At 35.3% G+C, this 27,857-nt stretch overlaps 1 protein-coding gene across 1 annotated transcript in view; it reads right to left on the reverse strand.

Annotated features, from left to right (window-relative positions):
• LOC132699847 (protein jim lovell) overlaps positions 1-26,056 on the reverse strand; it is a 113,059-nt gene extending 87,003 nt beyond the window's left edge. Inside the window, exon 1 of the mRNA XM_060666778.1 lies at positions 26,046-26,056. The gene's annotated coding sequence lies outside the window, so the exon portion shown is untranslated. The remainder of the gene's footprint in view (positions 1-26,045) is intronic.
• Positions 26,057-27,857: the final 1,801 nt, after the last annotated feature.

Genomic DNA, 27,857 nt, shown 5'->3' on the forward strand with positions numbered 1-27,857 from the left:
TCAACTTCGGTTTCTAACTATCAGGAAATTTGAAGAAAATATAACACCAGTTTAAATTAAATCAACCAAATTAAAAAAAATTACAGTAATTTTGATGAAAAAAAAAAAAACAATTGAAGAGAGGCACGTTTGTCATTCTATACCCAAGCCTTGTAGATACATATTAGATAGCAGATATACATTTTGACACAGTTTACAGGCTTTAATATGGTTTATATTAAGAAATGGCAAATACAAATGATATAGGGTATATGACCGTTCGCTATTTTATGTGTGGTGTGAAGGATGGCAAAATATGATCGAAACCCTGTACCCTGTAGAATTCTAGAATAGTATACATAGTATAAAATTTATTACAGATTAACAAGGGTCACGTTCTTCCTCACCTGAGAAAATGTCTCCGCTTGACATTATTATTGTTAGTAAATAAATGAAAAAACTTCATCCTCTTCTTCCTGTTGAATGAAAAAAAAACTCTTGGAGAGAATTTCAAGTCAATCTAAAGAGCGACAACTATCTGGACGTAAAGGAAGCAAAATATGGCTTGTCACATGTCAACCCAAATGCATTTCTTGCATTCCAATCCAAATTTTTTAAATATGGGCGAGAAACATGGGGAAAGCATTATCAAGGCAAATCAAAATCACCAGCACCTTATGTAACATCGGGTCTAACAAACCTTTACAGTCCAGGGTTTACCTACTATATTAAAAAGATAATAACAGAACAGAAGAGAGCTCTATGCATGTATAAACGTACGCGCTTGGTAGCGGATTGGGATAACTACAAAACTCTTCGAAAATCATTGGTCTTTTTCGCTTATTCGCAGATTATTTCTAAATTAAAGTCCCATGGAACTAGTAAAGATGGTGTGTCCGCGCTTATGCTGAACCTATGTTTACCGGCGATTTTTAAGCACATAACGCATATTGAAAATTGTTGTATTGAACACACCTGCAGCGGAAGCTATCCTTAATTAACCATATTAAGCATATGACTTAAAACCAATATCTCTGATTCCATCACTGGTCAAGGTACTGGAAAGAGTTGTTCAGCATGAGTTATCTGAGTACTCTATATGGAATGATATTAAATTCGATTTGCAGTCAGCGTTTCGCAAAAGTGAAATAATATCGGCATTTGAAAATGAACCAGGTTACTGTGACGCAGTGTTACCACCTTTTCAAAGGAACTCAGAAAGTAGTGTTGGAGGCGGACGAGTCGGATGTATGTAGCATAACATCAGGCGTGTTTCAAGAGTTGGGTTTGCAGATGACACTCAGTTACTTCACTCGTTTGACATTGGGAACATTGAGCAGGCTTGTTTAAAAATAAATAACGATTTGAAAATAAATAAATGAGCAATCGGGTTCACCCAGAAAAATAGAATTGGTTTCCAAAATATTAACCTTGCCCTATTTATAGATAGAGTAATTTTCCCAATTGTATGAAAACTATAAAACTCGCCTTAATGCATGTTCTCGCTATTGCAAATGCCATATTTTGCTCTACGATCCCTATATCAAAACATAAGCATTACAAATTTCAAATTTCGCAAAAAAATATGTGAATCTTTAGTCCTGTCTAAGAATCGGTTACAGAAGCCTCCGAATGCTTTTTGTGGTTTTAGTTCCAGGCTTATAATATATGACGGTATCCCTGAAAATAAACTTCATTGATTAGCTCCGAATTGAAGGCGGTTTTTGTACGTAAATCACTTCCTATTTCTTCACCCTACTATCTAAGATGGCGCTTATCGATAACAGGACGTAGGAATCACCTACGGAACGTTAACAATTTTTCTATTTTTCGTTATCGATTAACTTGTATCTGCGCTCGTATAAAAATATTAAATCTCGGTAACGGTCGAAACAAACATTATTTTTTTTGTCTGTTTGCCTCCTTTTTGATCCTGCACAAGGCACATGCGCGTATAAGAAATGGCCCCGATCCGATGCCGGTATCTATCTTTTTTTTCGTGACTTTCAACTGTGTTTTGGACCTTGCTATGAAACACGATAAGAAATTTGAAGCAATCGACTTTATATTTAGCACATATTCGCAGCTTTACCCCGTGCCGGAACCTATTGAAGATTGGGGGGCTGGAGGGTCGGGAAGTATTCTAAAAAAATAAAAAATCGCACGTGCAACGGACCACAAAAAACATCATTTTTCAAAAACTGTTTAAGAGATCAAAAAAAATCGTGAACCAGAAGAAGCAGAAGATTTTTCAAAAATATTCAGGGTGCGCCGCAAATTCAAAGACTGAAAAATGGGTCCCCCTATTATTGAAAATTGCTTATAACTGAAAGACTATGATTCAGATCTCACTTTTTTTACATTGTGATATAGCCCGCATAGACAGCAGAAACTTTTGTATTTAAGGTTTTCACCTATTGTACAGGGTGTCCCCCATATTCCGTGCTAAATGAGAAATGTGTTAAGTGTCCTAAATTTGCAGATGTCGATTTCAAATTTAGCAGAGAAGTAAAAGTCCATGTCCACATTTAAACGTTAGAAATTGGGCGCAATCAATTTTTACCAAGTATTTTTTAAAAATATTTGATTTTTTTTTTGGAAATTTTAGCTTCTAGAAAAAAATATGTTTTCCTCCGTAATCGTTCATCCGATTGGCAAAATTCTTTAACCGGCAGACGCAGAAGATCCGGTGCAATAACATCTATTTCTAGCATTTTTTCAATTATATACAGGGTTTTCAAATTATAGGCAAAAATCTAAAATTGTTCTTTTGTAGAGTAAATTATTAGTCGCAAATTAAAAATCGTAAAGATATGGCTAATAGGTTCAAACAGTGTCTCAGGCCGCATCAAGAGCTGCAATTTTTGTATTTGTGGTTTTCGTCTACCATATATGCTGCTCGGGATATTTGAAAAAATCCATGTTGAAATCGCTATTTCGGTAGCTAGCAAGGCGCGATGACGTCATTGATTATTGCGGCCCAGTGCATGGTTTCGGAAAAAACTTATTTTCTCGAAAGCCATTTACTATTTTCAAAAAAAATATAAAATATTGTATGGTTAAAAATGGAATTAAAAAAAATGAAATTTGACCCGGAAAATATTACCATTACTATTATCTTACCACGTTAAATCTCTCCTCCAAGTTTCCGGACTCAATTTCCGAACATCCTGTAGATGTCTTTTGTAGCAGTAGAATACATAGTCTTCCATAGGTGACCATTTGGCATCTAACTTGCATTCAAAAAAAGCAAAAAGACTATAGTAAACTTAGTAGTTGCTGGATAACGTCGAATGCTTCTTAACAAAAAGAGTGTCAGAGCGCGTATTCACGCTGACAGTTCGATTTTAATTTGTTGTCTTAATTACAATGCCCGGTACTCGCGTACGGTGTGTGGAAAGTTTATAATAACTAAATGTAGATTTTATCCCGACGACAGGTCGTAGGTAGGCAGGTATAGGGGCAACAACTACGTGTGGCAATTAATTCACGAAAGAATACGCGTCCCACGCGCGCTCGCGCGTTTCTTGCTTTCGTGATCGTCTTCCTAGTTTGAAACTGCGAACCGCCCAGCTATGACGATACAAGGCCCATAAAAGACGGGCGAACTTCTTAATTTTGGTAGTAAAGTGATGTGGGACGTCGATACGGTCTTACACCGTCGACTGTATCCACGATTTGGAAGTGCAAAGAAAAAATCATTTATGCTGAAGCGGCAGGCAGTTGTAGTAAAAAACTAAGAAAGCCAAATTTGAAGATTTGGATCGGGCAATGTTGCCGTGGTTTCAACAGCAACGTCCCCTGGACCTATCGTAAAACTAAAAGCAGAAAAGCTTGCTGAACAGCTTGGCATTATCGATTTCAAGGCTTCGGAAGGATGGTTGGGGAAGTTCAAACAGAGACATGGTATAAATTATGGACAGATAAGTGGCGAAGCCAGTGATGCCGACAGAAACGTCACTGATCGGCTGCAGAAGACGTTGCCAAAACTAGTAGAAAAGTATCCTGCTGACGACATTTTTAATGCTGACGAAACTGGTAAAAATGTGTGGGTGGAAAACTTATAACAGTGTTAGTAGCTGCCAATATGAGTGGGAGAGAAAAAAGGAAGCTAGTCGTGATTGTAAAATTGTAAAAGAACATCAAGCATTTGCCGGTCACTTACAAGGTAAACAAGTCTGCATGCAATTTCGCTATATAGAGTTTCGACTGTATTTCAATAACTTTGGATTTTTGGATTTATGTTTAAATAATCTGTTTCCCTTATTTTTCTGCGACGGATCGCTTCTAAGTTTTTATCCCTTCCACACCCCGAATGGTGACCTTTTGTTTAATACTTTTTATGAAAACGGGTACCGGTATATGACAAGGTACTGCGAAAGAGCATTATTTGTCTCTGTCGCCTCCAGAATTCAAACCGCATTATCAATAATGAATAATAACATCAATAATATTAATTTTTAACTCCATTAAATCGCTATAGCATTATTATAAAATCCTCAGGAAAGCTCTGCAATAAAGCATCATTAATGAAATAAAAGGCTCTTTTAAAGTTAACTTAAAAGTTAGAAGTTAATTTATTTAATTTTTTGAGCATTCTCCCCCAAAAGATAGAGCGGATTTTGTTGACTGACTGTTACCAATATACCACAAATACCAATGCCAAAATCTCTTTTCGATTTTGTGTTTTTTATTTGTTAATATATGAATAATAATAATAAATCACCTTTATCTGTTTTCGAATAAATCCATGGTATTCTTCTACACTCTCCGGTTCTATTTCTACGAGTAAATTGAAAATTGTTCTCTCGAACATTTTTAAATCTCTCAGTACTGTGATAAATTATTTTTTCCTTTTCCCATACCTATCTAAAACCCTAATTGTTTACATGATTTTATTCTTGATCTATTTATTCTAAATATTGTTACTCCGCAGTCTTAGCCTTATTAATAACTAATCTATTCTTAATAAACCAATTATCCGCTCCCATCATGAGTCTCTCAGCCCATTTTTTAGCTTTGCTTGGTATCTTTATTTACAATTATTTTATAATGGTATGTTGTTAATATACAAAATAAATAATGTTGACCCTATCACACTGCCCTGCTGTATAGCTGCTACCCATCACAAGTTGCTTAAAGCCACGCCTCTCATTTCATACAGTGCTTTTGTTTTCACCATTTTCTAAAACATATGTTGTAAATACTGCTGTTTGAATTGCTCTGTCTGGTAAGTATCCATGATGTATATTATTTGGTAAATTGTCGATCATAAAGTTTGAAATTCGATGACATGAGAGGTGGGAGCAGACTTATTGCGCGATATTTTTGCGTGTTCTGATAAGTTTCTTTAAAGATTGGGACAACCAGGGCATATTTAAGCCATATTTGCCAATGAATTTTTTGTAATGCTGTTTTAAATTTTATTTTATTGGCTGTACTAAAATTTATTTTGTTTACGTAATCACGTGTATCTAGTTTCTCCGGTGTGATCTAAAATGAATGAAAGCTTCGTGTGTCATGTTGCCCTCGAAACTTGTTAATATATTATCAGTACAATACATTAAATGATTTAATGACTGATATTAACTCTGAATTACATCTTGCTTCGTACATTGAAATCACCCTCTAGAACAACTATATCATTAATGTTACCTGTACACATTTGTAGTGATTGTTCCATCTTGATTGAGGAATAAAAATATTGGCTAGATGTTATTCTATCTATTTTAGTCATATATCTATTTTTATGAGCAAAAAAACCATCAAAGGACTTGCTTGTCCAGTATACGGTATAAATGTTTGAACCAGCCCAAAATATCGCAATTTAAAATGGATGATCTGGAACAGCATCACAAATATTCTTAATTCAAAAAACAGACTTGAACTAAGCTTTCAACATGGATGTGCCACACTAATTTTTGATCTTAAAAGACACCAAGATGACTACTTTTCTTTTTCGACCAAAACATTGATGGGGGGACGCTGAAGATTAAAACGGGTTTCGTGCTGGGCGTTCTTGTATAGACAACGTGTTTAGCCTAAAACAAACATTAGAATAGCGATTGGAACGCAATGGTATTTCTCGATCTTCAAAAAGCTTACGATAGCGTCCTATTAACTAAGCTGTGGCAAGTGTTAGAAGACAAGAAAATTCCAATAATATATATTAATGCAGTGAAGGAGCTAAGATTAGGCAAAAAGTAACCAGAAAGATAAAGGTGACTAAAGGACTTCGACAAGGCTGCTGCATAACTCTTTTGGAGGGGGCCTTGGAAATCTGGAAAAGGAAATGTGAGCCGATGGGTATTCCAATTGCAGATCATAAGCTTTACAGCTTTCATTTTGCAGATGATCAAGTAATATTTGCAGAAGATGAGGAAGATGTGATGTTTAACAATTAACCCATCAAAGTATGTAGCTGGGAAATGAAGGTCGACATTTATAATAAAGAGGCATACAAATTAAAAACGCTGACAGCTGCAAATACCTTGGTGTACGAATAACAAAGGAAATGGCAACCAGAATTGCACAAGGTAATACAGCAATATGACAACTAAACAATATGCTCTGAAATAACCACATCATTCGGAACACAAAAATTAGCATATATAAAAGTATCATTGAAAGTATTACAACATATGAGTCACAGATTTGGGTGATAAATAAAAAAGACGCCTCCAAAACAAACGCTATGGAAATGAATGAACACGGTGAGATATACTGAGATCCTGGAAACTGAAGAATGTAAATGGTTGAAATGATTTGGTCACGTCGAAAGGACGAATGATCAGATACCTTGATATCTACTATCCTCTTTTTTGTTACCAACGTCTCAGGTTGAAGTATCCGCGCTATAGGTGCGCTTTATTGCCCCGATACCCAGGCTCGAGCGTTAGTTTTAAAGTTTTAACCCCGAACCTAATAAATAAGAATATTTGCGCAAAATAAATTAGTCAAAGTTTCGCCGGGAACGAAGTTTTTCCTTTTCTCTCTCTCTATATATATCAAAAGCTGTTTAATTAAGTATAAGGCATGTTGCGGAAGAAGCAGAAAACAACTTTAATTCCTCCACATGAACTTTAAAAGGGGTTGTTAAAACATTCGTGCCTCTGCAACGGGGCGAAGGCGAACGTTTTTAATCGATACAGGATTGCATTTAAATAAAAATAGCCCGTCAGTCGGATAGGAAGAAGAAGAAGAACGGCGCGAAGTGGAGGTTTATTGACGGGAGTCCATTAATGGTTCAATTTGTTAAAGATAAACAATTGCATCAAATAAAAACTGGAGATTCAAGAAAGGATTCGAAACAATCGATTGGGTGTTTTTTTAATATGTAAGGATATTTTTTGGTGTTTGTGTTTAAAAAAAAAAAGCACGAGACAATGATTAACAATGTGGTATGCAAATTTCTTTTTTGATTTTTTTTTATTAAAGTTAGGTCAATTATAAGAAGCTTTTTGATCTTCTTCGAATTTCGAGCACCTTGCATCCCAAACGCAAGTCCACGTTCATATGATTTTTTTTAAATAACTGAGGAATCACCAGCGGTTTCTTCCAAATTCGGAAAAACTCTTTTTCAGATGTTCATCAACTTGTTCAACTTCTATTGCGGGCCTCAGGTTGATAAAGCTCGATGAGTTCTCTCCCTTTTTTTGCAATCCTTATAATTTCTCCTTAACTCTTTCTTCTGCTGTTTAACTTTTATGCCTTAATTATTATTTCTGTTTCATTACAATTTTTTGATCTGCAAATTTGTGAGCTCAAACGAATCCTTTGAAAATAAATGCCAAATATTCGGAAAAAGAAAAGTGAAAACAAGGAAACAGACGTCCCACCAAACGAACTTCTTAATCTGAGGCAGCTAGAAATACTTTACCTGCGGCTCGTGCCTGAATTGTGTAGTCCGATCCACCTACCTCCGGCTCGAGTGTAGATTGTAGGTCGGTCTCATGTACGATTAAATCGGACGCACGACAGAAGAAAACTACAGGGTGAGATGCGTTCAACAACAAACATGTTTACTGAATACTATCAACCACAGATAAAGAAAAGACACAGATGCTTACTTCAAATTGAAGAACGACTGATTTAGTGCAGGTTGCACTACAACCGCATATTATCAACGTTATTAACGGATTCGGAATTTTCTTTTTGTATTGTTGTATTTTTTTAACTCATTTGATATATGTAATATACTTATAATAATACTTATAATAACTTATGGGACATGTTGTGGTGTTTAAAATGTTTAGATTCCTCTATATGGATGATCCTGGAAGTACATTCTACTCTGTTACGGTTTTTATATGTAATTAAATATTTTGATAATATTTAATTTATTTTTTGTAACTTTTTGGAACATTAGAAGTCCAGAATGCTACAGCTATAGACCCTAATTTAAAGAAAAATTGCTTATGTCGTAGTGCGTACGACATTAACAGTGCTTTAATAAATGAACTTGTGACGCAGGTGTTGGTTTCGGATTTCCAAAGTAATTCCTGGTCATAAAGCGGGTGATAAAAATAATACCGATAGCAGACCAATTTCAATTATATCTTTGTTTTGAAAAATCTATTAAATTCTTGTATTAATAAAATTGAATGTCTTTGTGTTTGGATTTAGGAGAGGATGTCCGACGAGTGTCCAAAGAGGTGAGTCGGGTGGTTGAGTTGTTGGTTGACCTAACTCAGGGTGACCTCTGCTTTAGACTGCTTTCTCATCAGCTTTTTATTAAAAAATTATGTAGGTATGCCATGCTTTGGATCTTATGCGGGACAGCAGTTTGTGTGCAGCAGCGGTGTACCCCAGACCTCTGTTCTGGACCCACTGCTGTTTATACTTTGCATAAATGACCTTTATCATTTCTTGGCTCCTAACTTTTTTCTTCTTAAAACAAATATGTTGGAGAATAAAGCAAAGACTAAATTTGGATAAAACTCAAAGTTGTGTTTTCCTCCAATTGTATCTCAAATAGCGGGCAATCAATTACATTGCTTGGTATTCTGATTGATGACAACCTGAATTGGAAACACCATATTTATGACCCTAAAAGTCTTGGTTAGTGCAAAAACTCTTCTTATGATGTATTTTTTCTTGTTGCGTTCCCATTAATGTCGGGTAATTCCTTAGCTGCTGTTCAGATATTTAGAATGCAGAAGAAAGCCATTCATGTCGTTCTCAAAATAGACCATTGGCAAGCTTATTTTCAAAAATTTTAAGTGATGCATCTTTATCTACTATCAATTGTTAGACATCCACAGAACGAAGGGTGACTTTGCAGCTAATTCCGATTTCCACACTTATTCGACTCGTTCTGGAGATCTGCTTAGAGGACCTAGGTTTGGACATACCTACAGCGGCATTGTTTTTATTCAGTGCGAGCATAGATTGACACTGTCAGTAAACTTTATGCCTTATAGCGTAGTAGTGGTTTTCATTCGTACTGGATATTTTTTTTTCCTTTTTACGTGTTGTACTTTGTTTTTTTTTATGTATTTAACTTTTATATGTTTGATGACTTGCTACAATTGTATTGTATTTAATAAAGAAATCTATCTAGTTATCAAATCATTCAACAGATCTCTTGAAATTTGTGAAATTTAGCATAAATTTCTATTAAGAAGCAGTTCTAGTTCTAGAAATATACGACATGCACCACTTCCTGAAAGCATGAAACAATTCTTACAGTTCATTTTAATCAGCAGTTTTGTAGGTGTGTGGATTGAAAGAAATGGAAATTGGATAAAAATGACAAGAATTATCGTGACCTTTTGCAAAAATAAAATAAAAATTATTTTATCTTTCCCCAAAATTTATATTTATATTAATTGTTATTTTATATTTAACATTGTTTTTCAGTAACTATGATATGGCCAATCTGTTCTGTGAAAATTTAGTTTATGTTCCAGTCACGTTCGCACGTACGCTATCATATAATACAGAAATCTCACAGAAGTTATAATAGTTTTTTTTTAATATTAATACAAATAACAGAAAAGAAATTAATTCTCTCTTCAACTAGTCAATGTTGCTTTTGACAGTTTGACGTTTTGACAGAGCCTTTTAAAAATAGTTCTTCTCGAATTTTGCTCATACTGATTTTTCGAAAATGTCCAGAACGAGGCTCGACGCACCCACAAACCAGGCTCAAGCAATTGCCGATTCGTGTCACCCTGTAGTTCGCCAACGACATTGAAAACGGCAATCCTACGTGTCGACACGATGGGGTGGCTAATACATAGAAAGGTGGTGGCGCCAGCCATTGACCATGCATCACCGAGACAGGTTAACATGCTGACTGCGGATTCCCGAACGATCTCTTACCTGCCATATCGTCGCAAATACCCGACCTCTATACGTTTTCGTTTTGTTAATGACCGCAAAAACGTTGGCTCTATGTTTGCACTAACTTTTACGCTCGCTATTAGTAATAGAAACTTATCATTATCGTTGCCCGAAAATGTAATATAATTTAAATTCAAATGAACACATTTTAAGAAGAGCAAAAGCGCAATTTTAAGTGGTAGAGTCACATTAGCAAATAAATAAGGAATTTAATATACGAGGTGTTTTCAAATAGTAAATACTATACAATAGTAAATTAATGTTGTCCTCGAAGCGCTTCTGGTAAGGACTTTCTGGTATCGTTCCAAACTTGCTTCCTTTAATAGGTTTGTTGAGTTTTGGAAACAAGAAAAAGTCGCCGGGGGCTATATCCGGTGAATAAGCTGGCTGAGGCATGATTGTGGTTTTGTTTTTGGCCAAAAGGTTAGCAAGCAACGATAAGTGAGGAGGTGCATTATCATGATGCAAAATCCGTGAATTGTTTTCCCACAATTCCGTACGTTTCCTTCGTATTGCTTCTCGAAAACGCCGCATAACTTCAAGGTAATAAATACGCTTTATTGATCGTACGACCTTGTGGCAAGTAAGCAAAATCTTGACATTTCATCGAACTGGACGTGCTTTTTTTGCTCTTGGCGATTCTGGGTTCTTCCATTGGGACGACTGGGCTTTTGTTTCGACGTCATAACCATATACTCATGATTTGTCACCAGTTATGATCTTTTTGATCATATTAGGATCATAATTGACGTCGTTTAACAGCTCTGAAGCAATGCTCCTTCTTCGGTCCTTTTGTTCAAAATTAAGCAGTTTCGGAACAAATTTTGCTGCTACACGTTTCATGCTCAAAACTTCGGAAAAAATTGTATGGTACGAGCCAATAGAAATGCCGACGTCATCAGCCACTTCTGTAATAATGATTCGACAATTTTTCACCATCATTTGTTTCACTCCTACAAAGCTTTCATCAGTTATTGACATGCTAGGACGTCCAGAGCGGCCGTTTTGAAACAGCTTTTACCACTTATAAACATTTTGTTTGCCTCAAAGTAAATTCACCATATGCCGTTGTCAACATTTCAAGTGTTGAAGATCGAATGGACGTAGCCCTCCCAAACACAAAAGCCACTTTAGTTTTTGAACACATCTCGTACAAATTCTATTTCGAAGGCAATGCCTAAATCATGGAGTCGATTTTGCGGTATGAAATAATGGCATCCACGTCACTGCATCGAGCCTATCCAGTGTGGTTCACAATAGAATCTTTACTTCAACTGAAATCTTCTCTATACGGAAAAAGTTATAGACATTTGCTCGCTATACGTGTATACAATTCGTTGCTTTACGAATAGATGCAAATACAAGCCTAGAAGTGAATTTCTGAAATATTTGGGACCTACATTATACAGAGAAAGTTTTGCTAAGCACTCTGCAGCTAAAAATAAATTGAAAAGTTTATAGAAATTTATGTCCTAAACTGGTTTATTTCGTGTTGAAATATGCCTATTATATCGCTATTTTTAAATAAATCTCTTCTTGATTTTACTTTCAAATTTGGTAGGTAGAATAGAATAGAATAAATGAACTGGTTTAATTCATTTAAATAATAAAAAAGGGGGTATACGGATGGTTTATCGAAATTTAGTTGATAAATTTATATATCGTGATAAATTATAAACCAAAATTGTTTTTTCCCTAAAACGAACTGTTTTTGTTCCATGTGCACCTAATTATTACTTAAAATACTTAAAGCGGTCTTACGAACGCCACTAGTGGGACAAAATGGCCATAATACCTACCAAGTTTGAAAGCAAATTCTGTCAATCTATGAATACGAAAAAACGATATTTTTCGCAAAATTGAAAGTTTCTCCATTATAATTCGAACCACGATATTTAATATGTTGTCGCTCAAAATAAACGACTTTTATAATCGATAGTATAACAAACATAAAATGCACAGACCAATTAATTGTACTGTCGACTGGGGCAGTCTAGCTTAGAAATAGCTACTCTACTGAACCAGTGCGTGGAACAATAGTAGACAACAAAATTAAAAAAGAAATTCAAAATATAAAAAAAAAGTAAAAAGGACAATAAAAAATAAATGTAAGTAGGAACTTCTTGTTAATGTTAAAATGAAGTAACTAAAAAACCAAAGATAAATGATTGTGTTAATTAATAAATAAATTTGTAATTGGCAACCTCAAAGTATATTTGGGGCAGAGAGCTTCAGTCAGCCTAGGCGGGTGGCCTTGCTATGTGACCCTTCTACTGCTATAGCCATTTTCTTTTGCTCTTCATAAAAGTTTCGAAAAAAATGTAATGAATTCGTACAATCATAATTACTAATGATTTTTCGAAGAAACCAACCAAAAATTTTTGTTCTTTGGTACCTTCAAGACCACGTGTTTTCCATAACCTCAACCGAAATTAAAATAAAAGTCACGTCCTGTAGAGAGATAGGGGAAAAAAAGAACGACACGGGCAATACGACTTAACAAAAAAAACGGTAACAATGGGTAGCGTCTTAAATTTGGGATTGTCGAAGCGTGACGTAGAACGATTCCGCGATCCCCCGTAATTAGCGTGTCCGTACAGAACGTATAACGTAAGCGATTATCGATTTTTTCGTAACTCGATCGATCGTGTATCGTGACAGCTCGTATTGCAGATCTTTTTTTTTCTTCTATATAAAGTTTGATCCCCGCGAGTAAGATACAGTCTGTGAGACTCAGGATACTGCGCAGTAAAGAAGCAAGAATTTCTGAGCAAAATTTTGTAGTAATGGGGATGTAGAATATGGGATTTTATATGATTATTTCTTAACTTTACTACCTCTTCAATTTTTGAAATTCAAAAACAAAAATTTCCCTTTATCAAGATATAAAAATATTATTTAAATATACGTATTTAGGTAAATACGTTTACAGTTTAAGTTTTATTTGGAATAACATCAATTTCTGACCATTACATTTTTTTTAAACGTAGCGAAACTAAATGTTTTGAATTTTTGAGCTCTCGAAGGGTTTTTGAAGAGTTATATTACTTTATTTTATTTTATAATGATTTTAAGAAAATATCAGAAATCACAAAATAATATGTAAGTAACTAACAAAATAATGTGTACGTAATTTCAGTCAGAATTAAGTATTTCGTTAAATAAAGTGATTAAACAAAGAGAAGACCCCAATCTCATTTATATGAAGAACAAGAGAAACGACGATCCTCATTACTACTTATAAAATTTGAATTAACGAACTTAATTACTATTATTAATGGTCAGAAAAACCTTAATTGCGGTTATAACAATTATAGTATAATTTAATAAGTTCAACATATATTTTTCTCAGGTGGTATCGAGCATTACTGCCGAAATAAAAAAAAAGGAACCAATGCTTTATATGACAAGGTTATTATAATTAGTTTAAAAATTCTACATTTGAGTGTACCGCAACATATTTAGTATAACCCCATAGCTCATCTAATTAACCAGATATTCTATAGTGGAATATTTCTAGAAAAGTTAAAAATTAACAGGATTGTGAGACTACACAAGATGGGATTTACCAACGTCCCCTCAAATTATAGAACTCTTGCAATCATTCCTATAATAGGTAAGATCGTCTAGAAAATTTAAAAAAATCGATTACTGAACTATTTTGAAAAGCACAAACTCTTGTACAATGAACAGTTCAGGTTTAGGAGAGGAAGGTCCACCTTTTGCTTTTGATTTCGTGGATCATAGAGTGCTGATGTAGAAGCTCGAGTGATATGGCGTCAGGGGTGTTTCATAGATTATTGCGCTCCTACCTGGACAGGAGTATGTCGAAGTGAGTGCAAGACGTATAATGAAAATTTTCTGGGTTGATAGAACCACCAACGATGGACAAGGAAGAAGCGGAAACTGGAGTACTTAGGGCACATTATGCGCAAGGTCTTTGGAAAAGGAGGCCCAGGACGGAGGAGGATCCCATGGCTCCACAATCTGAGAAAATGGTTCTCTCTTACAACCACAGGACTTTTCAAAGATGCAGTCGACAAGATTAGAATATCCTTGCTAATAGCCAGCATTCGAAATGATGAGGCACCTTAAGAAGAAGAAGAAGATGTAGTGCTATATTCTACTCTAATGATACAATCCTTCTAATCCGGGCTAGAAACCCAAATCAACTTAGTATTGATAGTTAGATAGATAGATCAAGTTAGATAAACTAATCAACCGGTGTTAAGGACCTGAAATACATGAAATTATTAATTAATTAATTAAAATTAAATAATAAAACAATTTCCATTGTAGAATGCATTTCGAATAGGTCCGCGTTGCGTAGTACAAATTGGAATTTTTGTAGTTAATTTTTGTTTGGAGGTTTAGTCTCTGCTAATTCTGTTGCTCTCTATGATTGTTATTAGAATGTCTGTTTGACTTTGCAATAAAGTCTAAAGTCTGTTATTATTTTGTTTTTTTGGTTGTGAACGGGAGTATACTCTACAGTCGACCCGTAGGCAGGACTGCAAAGCTTGTTATTCCTCCAAGAATGATCGGACGATATGCGTGGCATCCAATATGACGGACTTCTGCATCAGTTTGGAATGCCAATTTGTTGAATGCTTTCTTTCAAATTTTTAGGAACCAAGCATGTGGATGACATGATGACTGGTACTATTTTTACTTCATCGAGGCTCCACATCTCCAGGATTTCCCATTTAAGGTGAGTATATTTCTCTACTTTTTCTATGTGTTTAGTATCAACGTTATTGTTGTTGGGTATAAATATGTCTATTAGCATTGCTGAGTTTGTCTGTTTATTTATTACTGTTAACAGCTGTAATAATAGCTTTATCCCAGTAGATTTTTATCTGTCCCTTTTCAACGACACGGGGGGATTTATACGAATAGTATGGTTCTTCGTTTGGAGGAGTGATTTCTAGGGATCTGAGGGTTTCCAGGTATATAATTGCAGCACCCTTGTTGTAGCTCTCCAAATATTTTGTAGGGGCACGCGGATAGTATGTGCTCTATAATTTCTTGGTTCTCATTGCACTTTCGGCATCGGTCACTGGGGATATTTTCCTTGATTATTTATTTATTTATTATTATTAGTATTATTAGTATAAGGAATAAATTAAACGTAATGGGCAGCATTACAATAATTATGACACAAATTAAGTAACTAGGTGAGAAGAAATTATCATTAAGACCAAAAAAAAAAAATGGCGAACCGAATAATTACGACATATTTTTTGTTCGTTAACGCACGGGCGCATATATTTTAAAATTCCGCGCGGGTTCGATGGTCGATTGGAGGAGTTTCCTCCCCGAAAATGGCGAGGGAAAAGTCCTAAACTTAAGCCCCGATGCCCCCACGCCGCCTCGATTCGTTGGTAATTTAAATTTGGGTCGCCGGGAGCTCCTATATATATATACGTATATACCGCGAAGGGGTCGGCTCTTCTCTCTCGTTTTTCTTGCGATTTTATGTATTTTTAATTATTAAAATATCGATTTCATATTACTTTGGTGTCACGGAATCATACGAAAGTACCTTTAAAAAAATGGCGGGTTTGGGGTTAAGGGTCGAAGATAATTTAAAATTGACAAAAGTAGTGGTTCAAACTCAGAGGGCCGACAGGAGAAGTCGTTTCTGATCAAGAAATCCGTATAACATACGAGGTGTCTTTAAAACGTACGGTGACTTTTGTAATTGGGCGGGCTACGTATATTTCGATCCCCTATATTTTTGGTAAATGTTGGTACACATGTCCCCACATGTCACATATATTCACAGTTTCAGTCAGTTTCCAGGTTTAATTTTTTTTGTGGGATAGAAGCATTAGACGTGTTTTGTGTGCTCAGCGATTTTCTACTGTCAAAAAAAATGCAACAAAGAATTTGCATAATTTTTTTTGTACAGTGTTGCAAAACACTTGAAATGTTGACAGTTTCAGCAAAAAAAAAAACAAAAATCACGGTAAAGCACCTGCTCACTTATCGTTGCTTATGTCTAACATTTTGGCCAAGAATAAAACCGCAATCATGCATCAGTCACCATATTCACCGGATATGACCCCTGGGATTTTTTTCTGTTTCCAGAACTCAATAAACCCATGAAAGGAAAACGATACAGGAGCTAATGAAAAAATCGCTGGAAGAACTGAAGGCTATACCACAAAGTGCTTACCGTAAGTGCTTCAAGGCACAAGTGTATTATATATATATTAGATCAAAAAAGGTTGTGCGATTTGGCATTTTTCATATTTTTGGAGTTATAGGGAATATAATTATAGAAAAACAATGTTTTTTGTTTCTATCACGCAAAATTTTTGTTACAGAACATTCTAGAAATTGAAATTGCTACGCCACTGGCATACATTTTGTATAAATTAACATGTTCTTGCTTCTGTACCTGTTGCTCAATCTGTGCAAATGAAGGAATGCGACGAAAATCGGAACTACTGTTTGAGAAAATCAAATACCAGGACCACAGTTCGATGGTTTGTGGCGACTTAAAAATTGTGAGACTTCTACTAGGTCAGCTGTTTTGTGTGAGTGGGACAGTAGAAACAGACACTGGGTGAAAAAGAACTGAAACTGAAAAGGTTGCATGGGTTTCATTTACTGACGTTATAAAAGGTTTTTTAGGAAACAACAAATATCCAAATTACAAAAACATTGTAGTAAACATGAGAAAGATATGAGGAAATGAGATTCAATATGAGTATAAAACTACATTTTTTACACTCACATCTGGACTAAAAATCAACTTTCAAAAGTTTTAAGATTGTTGGCCTGCGTGTTGATTTGACAAATAAAAATATTTTAATTTGAATTAATGTCATTCATTGCAAGCGAAACTTATAAAAATTTCATTGACGGCTGTTAAAATGGTGTTATAATTATTATAATTAATTATAAGATGCATAGTATCCAGCAAATTGCAATTCATTATTCCTTATCTTGAAAAGCACTAAAGATAATAATAATTTAATCCCCACTCCCTGCTTTATATATGTTTCATACAATTATATTGTCCGACAGAACGGAAAGGACTTTTATGGGTATTAAATTATATATTAAGTTGAAGTACTGAATTTAAAACAATTATTAGCATTGTTTTTCTTTCGCTGTTTAGATTGAAAGAAATATGGATTTATAATAACCAGATTTTGATAAATATGGCAGGGAAATACTCCTAAATGAAATCGTTTCGCCTTAATTAATTATAGGCCACATCGTAAGTCGGCTACCCTTCTAAACGTCCCCGATTGTCGACAATTTCATCATTACCGTGTCAGTAATATTTAACGACCGGCAAATACAATGACCCAACTTAGTTGTTTAGAATTGTGCATATTAAAGTCCCTTTTGATAATATTCGCCTAATGGTTTTGGGACGTCCCGAACATAAAAAGGACAATAATTTGTATATCTAAAACTATTAACGTGTATAAGTTATAAAACAGTTTTCGATTCCTTGACTTTCGTCTTTAACGACGGTCGTGTATGCCGAGTAAACAAATTATTTAGTTTCCCCGACGAAATTCCCTCTAATGTGTTCTCATTATCTTCGGTAATCAATTCGGTCTCATTTAATATTGATTAATACAGTTTTAATATGGCAAACAAAACCCGGTCGTTAGGCCCATGAAGTTTTACAAAATTTCGTGTTTGAAATATAACTAAGATCGGACTAGTGCTGATTCCAAAGCCCAATTTTATATTTGAAGCTTCTAAAACTGAATTTAGCTACACGTTTCGGTTAGTGTTACAGCTAGCTCAATTGTTATTGCTAAGCAACAACAATGATCACTAAAGCTGATTATTTAAACACACATGATAGTTTCAATGAATCATTAAGATTCTTATTATTACCATTATTTTTATTCTTATTATAACCGCATTTTTAAACCATAAGTATTCATAAACCATTAGTCATTTTCTATTATTATGTATATATTGATTAACATAATAAATTGTGAAAGTAATTGCTATATACAATGTAGCGATTTAAATCGGTCGGTAGTGTTGATTATTAGATAACAACGGCAATCGACAAGAGATACGCGTTTTAAAACGAATGAAGCAAACTGCACAAGTTTCAGGTCATCTCGACGTCTCTCGCATGCCCGATTACGATTTTATTACTCTATAATCCAGAAAAACAGACTATAGCAAAATTTTTTTAAACATCTTATGAAGTTTTTGAAAGTAATCTGGTCTTTTTCACAGAGACTGGGACAAGAGGCACTGTCTAAATATAATTTTTTTAACCACTTGTATTACCTCGCTAAAAGTGCGCACGTAGTTATCGGCCTATCTTCTTTTTAGGCTTTTGGCACTTAACCGCCATATTATTGACTTTAACGGTGTTTTCTATGATGGTGTCTTTACGCTATATTTTTCTGTAAAACCCACAAATGCTTGTCTTTAAGGGCACGTTATTTTGACATGGACCAGAGAAAACCGTTAATACATCTTCTTTTAGAACTACAAAATGGCATTTGACTCACGAGTTTATTTGGCACGAGCGGAGCGAGTGTTTAATAAACGAGTGATTTAAAAAGTTTACCATACGTATTGCATACCACACTTTTTCTGCGAGCGTTAGTTTTTGGATACATTTTCGCAAAACAACACTAATACATTCGCTGACATGACCGTCAGAATTGACAAACGTCACGTGGTAAAGTGACGCTTCCCGCACGCTAGATCGGTGTGTAACTGGGTATTTTACAGAAGGAAGTAGAAAATAGTATATTATGCAACAAGTGCGGTAAACGGCATTTGACTCACGAGTTACTTAAAAAGTTTACCGAACGTGTTGCATACTATACCTTTTCCTTGGATACATTTTCGCAAAACAACACGAACACATTCGCTGACATGAAGTATCTCCGAAAAATCCCGGAAATGTCCGAAGTGGCTCGGATCCGTGGGAAACGAAACTGATGCGGTAAAGTGACGCTTCCTGCACGCCAGATGGGTGTGTAATTAGGTATTTTTTCTACTCCCGTCTGTAAAATAGCTAATTAACCACCGATTTAGCTTGTGGGAAGCGTCACTTTACCACGTCAGTTTCGTTTCCCAGGAATCCGCGTCACTTCGGACATTTCGGAGATATTTTCCACGCTTTGAATTTTGACGTTTGTCAATTCTGACGGTCATGTCAGTGAATGTATTCGTGTTGTTTTGCGAAAATGGACCCGAAAACTAACGGTCGCAGAAAAAGTATAGTACGCAACACGTTCGGTAACTTTTTGACTCACTCGTTTATTAGAACTCGCTCCGCTCGTGTCAAATAAACTCGTGAGTCAAATGCCGTTTACCGCACTTGTTGCATAATATACTATTACAGACGGGAGTAGAAAAATCAAATTTTGGACTGTGAGAATTTACGGAACTACTCTTTCCTGTCAAGATCGAAAGCCTGTAAAAGGCTACTACATTTTTTTTTATTGTTTGCACACTTAGATCTCTGCCTCATGCATTCTAGCGTATAGCATTTTGCCCTGTTGTCATTTCCACTCTTCTCTTCATTTGTCGAGTTTTATATATCTTCACTTTACTTCCCTTGTTAAGGTTTGTTCCTCCACGCAATTTCTCTAACCAAAATTCGAGCTACTCGTTAATAATGCAAAAATGAATAACCCAGTAAGTAAAAGATCACGGGGACGGTTAATTTTGAACGTCTGTAAAAACAACAAAGTACATTTTTGTGTTTTCTGAAAGTCCGTTCTTAAGAGCGGCCTGAAGGTTTGAGGCCTTCTATGTTCCATGTTCAATATTCTACATTGAGTCGTGTGTCATGTTACAAAACAAACTATAAGGTTGTTCGGAAAGTCATTTCGTTTTTCCCGTCAGAGGACTTAATTACGTTTTTTCGAAACCAACTTCACACTTAAGCCGCATAACCATTATATGTCTTTAGAGCTGATATTGCAAGGCTTGTGTGTGAAAAAGTTCTATTAATTCTACGCAGTAGTTTTTGGTTGGTGCCCTTTTAAATATGGAGAGCAATAAGCAGCATTTTCGTCATATTTTACTTTTTTACTTCAGAAAAGGTAAAAATGCTGTCCAAGCGAGAAAAAAATTGACGGATGTGTATGGAGAAGGCGTGTTAACAATAGGCCAGTGCCAGAACTGGTTTGCAAAATTTCGATCCGGCAATTTTGATGTCGAAGATGCACCACGGTCTGGAAGGCCGGTCGAAGCTGACAAAGATGCGATAAAGGCAATAGTTGATGCAAATCGGCGAATAACCACACGAGAGATCGGTGAAAGATTAAATTTGTCGAATTCGACTGTTTATGGCCATTTGAAAGGCATGGGCTTAACCTCGAAGCTCGATGTGTGGGTGCCCCATGTCCTTACGGAGCGAAATTTGTGTCGTCGCGTTGACGTGTGTGATTCGCTCCTCAAACGTCAAGAAAATGATCCATTTTTGAAGCGGATTGTTACTGGGGACGAAAAATGGGTTGTATACAACAATGTTAAACGCTAGAGGTCATGGAGCAGAAAAGATGAACCGACTCAAAGCGTGTCAAAAGCCAACATTCACCAAAAAAAGGTGATGCTCTCCGTTTGGTGGGATGTCAAAGGAATCGTTTTTTTTGAGCTTTTGCGGGACAATATAACGATTAATTCAGAAGTCTATTGTCATCAACTGGACAAATTGAATGATTCACTTAAAGAGAAGAGGCCCGAATTAATCAACAGGAAGGGTGTAGTATTCCACCAGGATAATGCGAGACCTCACACAAGTTTGGTCACTCGCCAAAAACTTTTACAGCTTGAATGGGACGTACCGCAACATCCACCATATTCTCCAGATCTGGCGCCTTCCGACTACTATTTGTTCCGGTCCCTGCAAAATTTTTTGGATGGCAAAACCTTTACCTCAAATGAAGATGTCAAAAACCACTCGAACCAGTTTTTTGCCAGCAAGGACCAAAACTTTTATGAGAGGGGAATTATGTTACTGCCAGAAAGATGGCAAAAGGTGTTGGACCAGAACGGCCAATATATAATTTAATAAAATATTTATTCATTATACGAAAACTGTCTTTCATGTTCCCCAAAAAAAACGAAATGACTTTCCGAACAACCCAATATTTAAAATAATTAACACGCTTAACATATCTGTTCGCGGTTTTATCCAAAGTAGAAAGGTTAAGTAATTAAAAAAAAAAAATTAAAACGCACCTAATACAACATTGATATAACACTGTGGTCGTGAAAAAAAACCTACCGGCAGACGTTTCGGTCGGCGAAAATCGAGGCGGTGAATTCGGTCGGGCAAAGACGCGGAGTTCGATAAAAACCGCGGGAGAAAGTAAACAATCCAAAATGGATTCGTATCGGCGGTTAACTTCTAAGTCGGGTGTCAAAACCTGTTTTCTACGAATTCCAGATTTGCGGTAATCGGTTCTCATGTGAATGGCCGTAACCGTAGTTGAAAAACCAACAATGTTTTTCGACTGATACGTCACAAATTTTGCCGCCAAAAAAGGAACATTTCTTTATACCTTTCGCTATAATCGCGTCATTTCATAGTACCAAATAACGAAATTAGGATGCGATGTTTATAATTTAATCCTTTAAACAGGGTTCTTCATGGTAGATACTGAAAATCATAAAAGACATAAGATCTAAGCATCTGGGACTAACAAAATTAATATAACTATGATTCACTTGCGTCGTCCAGTCCCATTAATTATTAAGGAATGTATTTTAAGTTCATCATGAAAACGGGCCAAAAAATAGCTTTTACCTCCAATTCTATCAATAATTCTTCAAAAGATTATCTATAAACTAATTAGATCGTTGTTTAACTGAACTTAAGTCCCTGCTTAAAAGTATGATATGTGTTAAAGCATAAAGCATTTGATTGGCTTAAGCACAATATTATGTAGGGTTTAGGGAAGACGATCAGAAGATCAGCAAGTTTCTTGAAATGTGGGGTACTCTGCTCCATTGCCTATATCAGTTGGTGTGCTATAAGTAAAAACATTGGGAATTTTACTGAACAGAATTTAAGGAACGCATCAAACCGAATTATCTCAGATTTGGCTCAGTGTTGTAGGACATCTGGTTCAACTCAATCTGAATAAATCATAGGTTATCGTTTTTGGAGTTCAAGTTCAAGTTGCACATGTTAAAAACAGTTCAGAAGTGAAATGTGACGATGCCATTTTGCTATTTTATATTGCTTGAACATAAAAAACCGCTTCAGGGAATATATAAGTTCGAGACTAAGATCTGTCTAATGTTACTTAATAACACCAGACGTTACTTCTTAAAGAAACTCCAAAAATCTTTTGTAGTACAGTATACTTCGCCTGTCTTGACGCTTCTCAGACATAAGCGTCCTTCGTACTTATGTCGGAAGCTTTCTGCTACGGTTGACTAATTAATAAATAATAAAGTTTAACTGCTGGAGCTGTTACATAAGACACGACTGGTCTAATGGGCATATCTTATTTATGTCATTTAACTAAAGAGATTTTGATAAATGGATTTTCATCAACTAAAAGCCACCTCAGTTCAAAACATGATTTTTTTCCAATAATAGAGACTTTGTTGTGTTTTATTGCCAAATACGAACCCTATCTGGCCCTTTTCGACATCACACGACAATGAGACACTTTACTGCTTTCATAAATATAAAAAGACTTATAGAATTACTCAGGACAAGCACACACTATAGGGTAACCAACTTGTTTTGTACAGCTTGTTTGAAAATTATAAGTATAAACCATATTTGCACATTTATTTTTCTTTCCAGCATATAGTAAAAAAGCAAATATGCATGTTTTTGTTATAATATTATTTTATTATAATATTTTGGAGCCAATATACCACTTAAAAAATTGAGCAACCCCAATTAAGGATCTTCTTTGACAAGATATGTATGTACGTACGTACGTAGGTTATGTAACTATGAATGTTTTATTACGAATTGCTTTTTGTTTCAGTTATATTTATTCAAATATATGTGGTATTCCAAAAAGCTCATTACTCGACGTGTCAAGCGTTATTTTAACAAATTGAACAGTTATTCGCAATTCCCGGTCAAATTTTAAAGTGGGGTTAGGAATCACCGCTAAACACTTTTTTTCCTTGCACTCAGCACTTGGCCGACGAAAATCCCAGCTCGAACGGTTTTTCCTAGTTGTACACTTTTTTAGTTAAAGTTTCCGCCCCGTACAGGTATATATACAGACGTCAAGTGTAGGGAAACTAGACAACTTTAAGCTCTCGAAACGAGAAGCGTTCCGTAGTTACAATAACCCGACTCTTACGCCTGACACAAGAGCATTCGAAACGTTTAAACGCGAAGCTTTTGTATCATTGTCATTGGCTGTTGTACAAATGCCAAGCCATAACATACACATACTTCAAACTTAAATGCCAATTTACGTCGCATAGTCTGCTCCTATATGTGCCTTTTCGTCACTCGACGATTATTATTTATCAACAATAATATATCGATAATTTTTTTTTAACGTTTCATAGTGGGTACTGCTCGGAGGTGTTTTAAGCCACGCACGGGGTGCCGCAAGGATCTAACCTTGGTCCTCTACTTTTCACGATGTTGCTGAGCATCACTTGCCATAATGGTGTCTTTTATTGCTAGTGTTGTTGGCTCCATTAGCCTCCGAGTGGAGCAAATAAGTTTAAATATTTCTAACTGAAGAAAATATGCCTTGAGATCTAAAATGTCAAAAGAGCAATTCAACAAATTAAGATTAAAGAAGAGAAATTTAACCGGAACTTATCAAGTACAAAGAACTGTTCGAAAAACTTGGGATTGGTTAACCTCTTGTACAAAAAAGGACACAAAACTATAGGGGTGTCGCTGTTATTTGTACCACTGGTGATTCTATTTCGTACTAGACTTATTGGAAAATGAAATAAACCGACAGAGAAAAGAATCCAGAGAAATAGGCAAGTCCATATTGCTGTGGTGAATTTAGAGAAGGCTTACTTACTTCAAGAACTTACTTAAAACAACTCGAAATTAAGAAAGCTCTCATCAAGGCATTCCAATCCCTGCACAAAGAAAACTCAATCAGAATAAGAAGCAGACATTTCACATGAGCTTTGGTATCTTCAAAGGTCTACCACAGGATAGTTGCATATCATCAACAATTTTTAAAATTTATCTTGACCAATCTCTACAAAAGTGGACAAATAAAGTTAAACATATTGAGCTGCAAATTGCATACAATTACGCGATACAATCAATAATAAAACTCTTTCATCAATCTTCTTCACTTTTATGTGTTGAATATTATAATTGCAGAGTGTTATCGAATTGGAATTTGAAACTGGAAACAGTATTACAATACAAGACTCTCCTTAACAGGTTCTATCAATCTGCTTCAGTTTTATATGTCGGGCACTAAATCTATTAATTTAATTTAATAAATTTTGCACTCCAAGATAGGGTGTTATGGAGTTCGTGTCTTAAATATAAATTGGAAACTGGAAACAGTACTATAATAGTTTACAAAACTGTGTATTTAAATCATGTAGCTATAAAATAATATAGTGGCCCTACTACGGTAAAAATTGATACGCTGCAGGTGGCTATGATATTTTCGTAGAGAAGGCATGGATCTTTTGCGCATGCGTAACCCCCCAAATGACTGAGTTGCTACATTGCCATAATTTTCATTTTTTGTGTCACTACCTCCGTACCGTCCTCACAAACTTGTGTAATTTGTGTAAATGTGGCAAATATCCTAATAGGATCTAAGAGAAACAGTGATTCCTATATATTTTACATTTAACAAACTGTAAAATAGACAGAAATTACTATACAGATTTCCCTACATTTTAGATAAACTTAAATAGCTACAAAGAATGTTTGGGTAGTATGTTTTAGTGTACAAGAATTCCAGGAAATATAAGAAAACAATTAAGCTACAGGTTAAATTTTTTCTACAACAAGCACAAGAAATACCCATTGCCAACTACTGTCTATAGGAAGTGCTTCTTGAACATTTTTTCCACTTAGATGTTTCTTATGCGATATCTAGCATCCCAAAGTCATTTTAATAGAGATTAAACCGATTAGTTTATGAAAACTAACGCTCGACACCGATTTACAAGTACAAACATAGGAACAATTGGCTTACATGAAAAAATACATGTAGAAATTGCTTCGTATCTACAAGGCTTAAAGAACAAAAACGCCGAATTAATTACAAAATTATACTGACACCGACGCGGGTGCTACAATTCTGCACTGCTCTTCTAGTCCTTAACTCCTTTTTTGCATGAAAATTTAATAGGATTTCGATAAATTTTGGGAAAATAATGCCGTATAAATGCAGCATACAAACATAGATTATCTGTCAGCGGCCATGTTGTTTGTTGAAAGCCGCAAGGTCTTATGGGTCAGAATAGGCAGGGACCATATATGTCTAGTAGCAATATGGTGTAAATGGATTAATTTAATTAAATAAATCTTGAATTCCTATACAGGGTGTAATGGAATTCGCGTCTTGCAATTTGACGAGCAAGTGTCAGGCTGAAGGGGCACATGAAAAATACTTGTTATAAGAATCGCAACTGCGGTTTCATGAGAAACAGTCCGAGAAGTTTGGTACAAAATGCTAGTCCGGCCACTGGATTTTCAGCCAGCAGCACTTGTTTATCATGCAACCAAATATTTTCTAAAAGATTCATCCAAATTTGCATAAAATATTTACCTCGAGTATTTGCCGGACAGTGTATTCCAGTTGTCACTCTGAAACAAAAAATAATCGTGTTTAATCCGAATTGCACTTCACAAAATATTGTTTCCGAATCCATCCATCCATTATTTACATTCTATAACTTAACACTCTGTATATATATATATATATATATATATATATATATATATATATATATATATATATATATATATATATATATATATATATATATATATATATATATATATATATGATGACACTATATTCCGGGATATCATCCGTTCGCTCGTTGAACTCCGACTGGAATCCTGCATCCGACTGGAATCCTGCAAATCTTGCATCCGACTGGAATCCTGCAGACGTTTCGCCAAAATCTCACTTGGCATCTTCAATGCTCGCGCTCCGAAAACACTTCGAGTGTTCGAAGTGTTTTCGGAGCGCGAGCATTGAAGATGCCAAGTGAGATTTTGGCGAAACGTCTGCAGGATTCCAGTCGGATGCAAGATTTGCAGGATTCCAGTCGGATGCAGGATTCCAGTCGGAGTTCAACGAGCGAACGGATGATATCCCGGAATATAGTGTCATCACATTTTTCCATCCGTGAATCAATACGTGAGGATATATATATATATATATATATATATATCGTAGTCGAATACGTAACACTGGGATATCCCTTTTTTTTAGGTTAAAAGATCTTAGGTGCTTTTTTCACAACTAGCCTTTATTCTTATGCTTCAAGCTTTCGTCCAGGATTGTAGGCTTCATCAGGAAGACTAAAATATATGGAAAACATTTTGATACTTAAAATTGATATCATTGCCCAAATTAAGCAAGAAAATTAATGTGCAGTTAATTTAAACTCTAAATTATCAATCCAAAAGCAAATGGCCGGCATGTTCTTGTCAACATTAAAATTTTCGTTATTATTTAAAATATAGCGATAAAAGATCAGTTTAAACTAATAGACAGTCATCATTACATTACAATTTAAAACAACAACAACTTAAACCAACAACAACACTAAGAGGGATGGTCACAGATTAAAAATAGTTTTTTATTTCTTTAAAAAACGTTAACGCCATGTTAACAACAAATTTTCTAAGTCGGAATGACATTTGAGTAGAGGGGGTGACAATTAGTAATAAAGCGTTGACAATCATCATTTAATATTATATATATATATATATATATATATATATATATATATATATATATATATATATATATATATATATATATATATATATATATATATATATATATATATATATATATAATATATATATATTACTACATATAATATTTTTAATCGCGTGACATTGCGACCGGGACTATACGGCAGTAGAGGCAACCTTTTCATCAATTATTATCAATTCCGAGTTAATATCGCAAAATTATTCCCACACACACACACACACACACGCATACGGAAACAGAAGGGACGCGGCAGGCAGACCCTTGTTCGTTTTCTGCTGTACGAGAAATTTAGCGATAATTGCAGAAATAAGATCCTCGAATGTGTCGTGGATGTTTGCCGTGCCTCGGTCGCCTTAATTTCAATTTAACTTAGCTCTGGAAATAATTTAACTTGTTAAATATACGGGCTCGAAACGAACGGAAAGAGTTGTAATTAATTCCGACTTATGGGACGCTTTTGTTCGATAGTCGGATAACGCCGTTTGACTTGGTAGGAAAAAAAAAAGAAAACTCAGACGGTACTATCTAATGTGAAGTTTGGTTATCGACTGTTTCAAAGCTGTGAAGTGCACAACTTGGCAAAGTGCTGTGTGGTCCGTAGCTGTTAACCCTTTGCGCTGGTAT

The sequence above is a fragment of the Cylas formicarius genome, unplaced genomic scaffold (assembly GCF_029955315.1).
Source record: "Cylas formicarius isolate icCylForm1 unplaced genomic scaffold, icCylForm1.1 PGA_scaffold_3__17_contigs__length_32017465, whole genome shotgun sequence".
NCBI classification, from domain to species: Eukaryota; Metazoa; Arthropoda; class Insecta; order Coleoptera; family Brentidae; genus Cylas; species Cylas formicarius.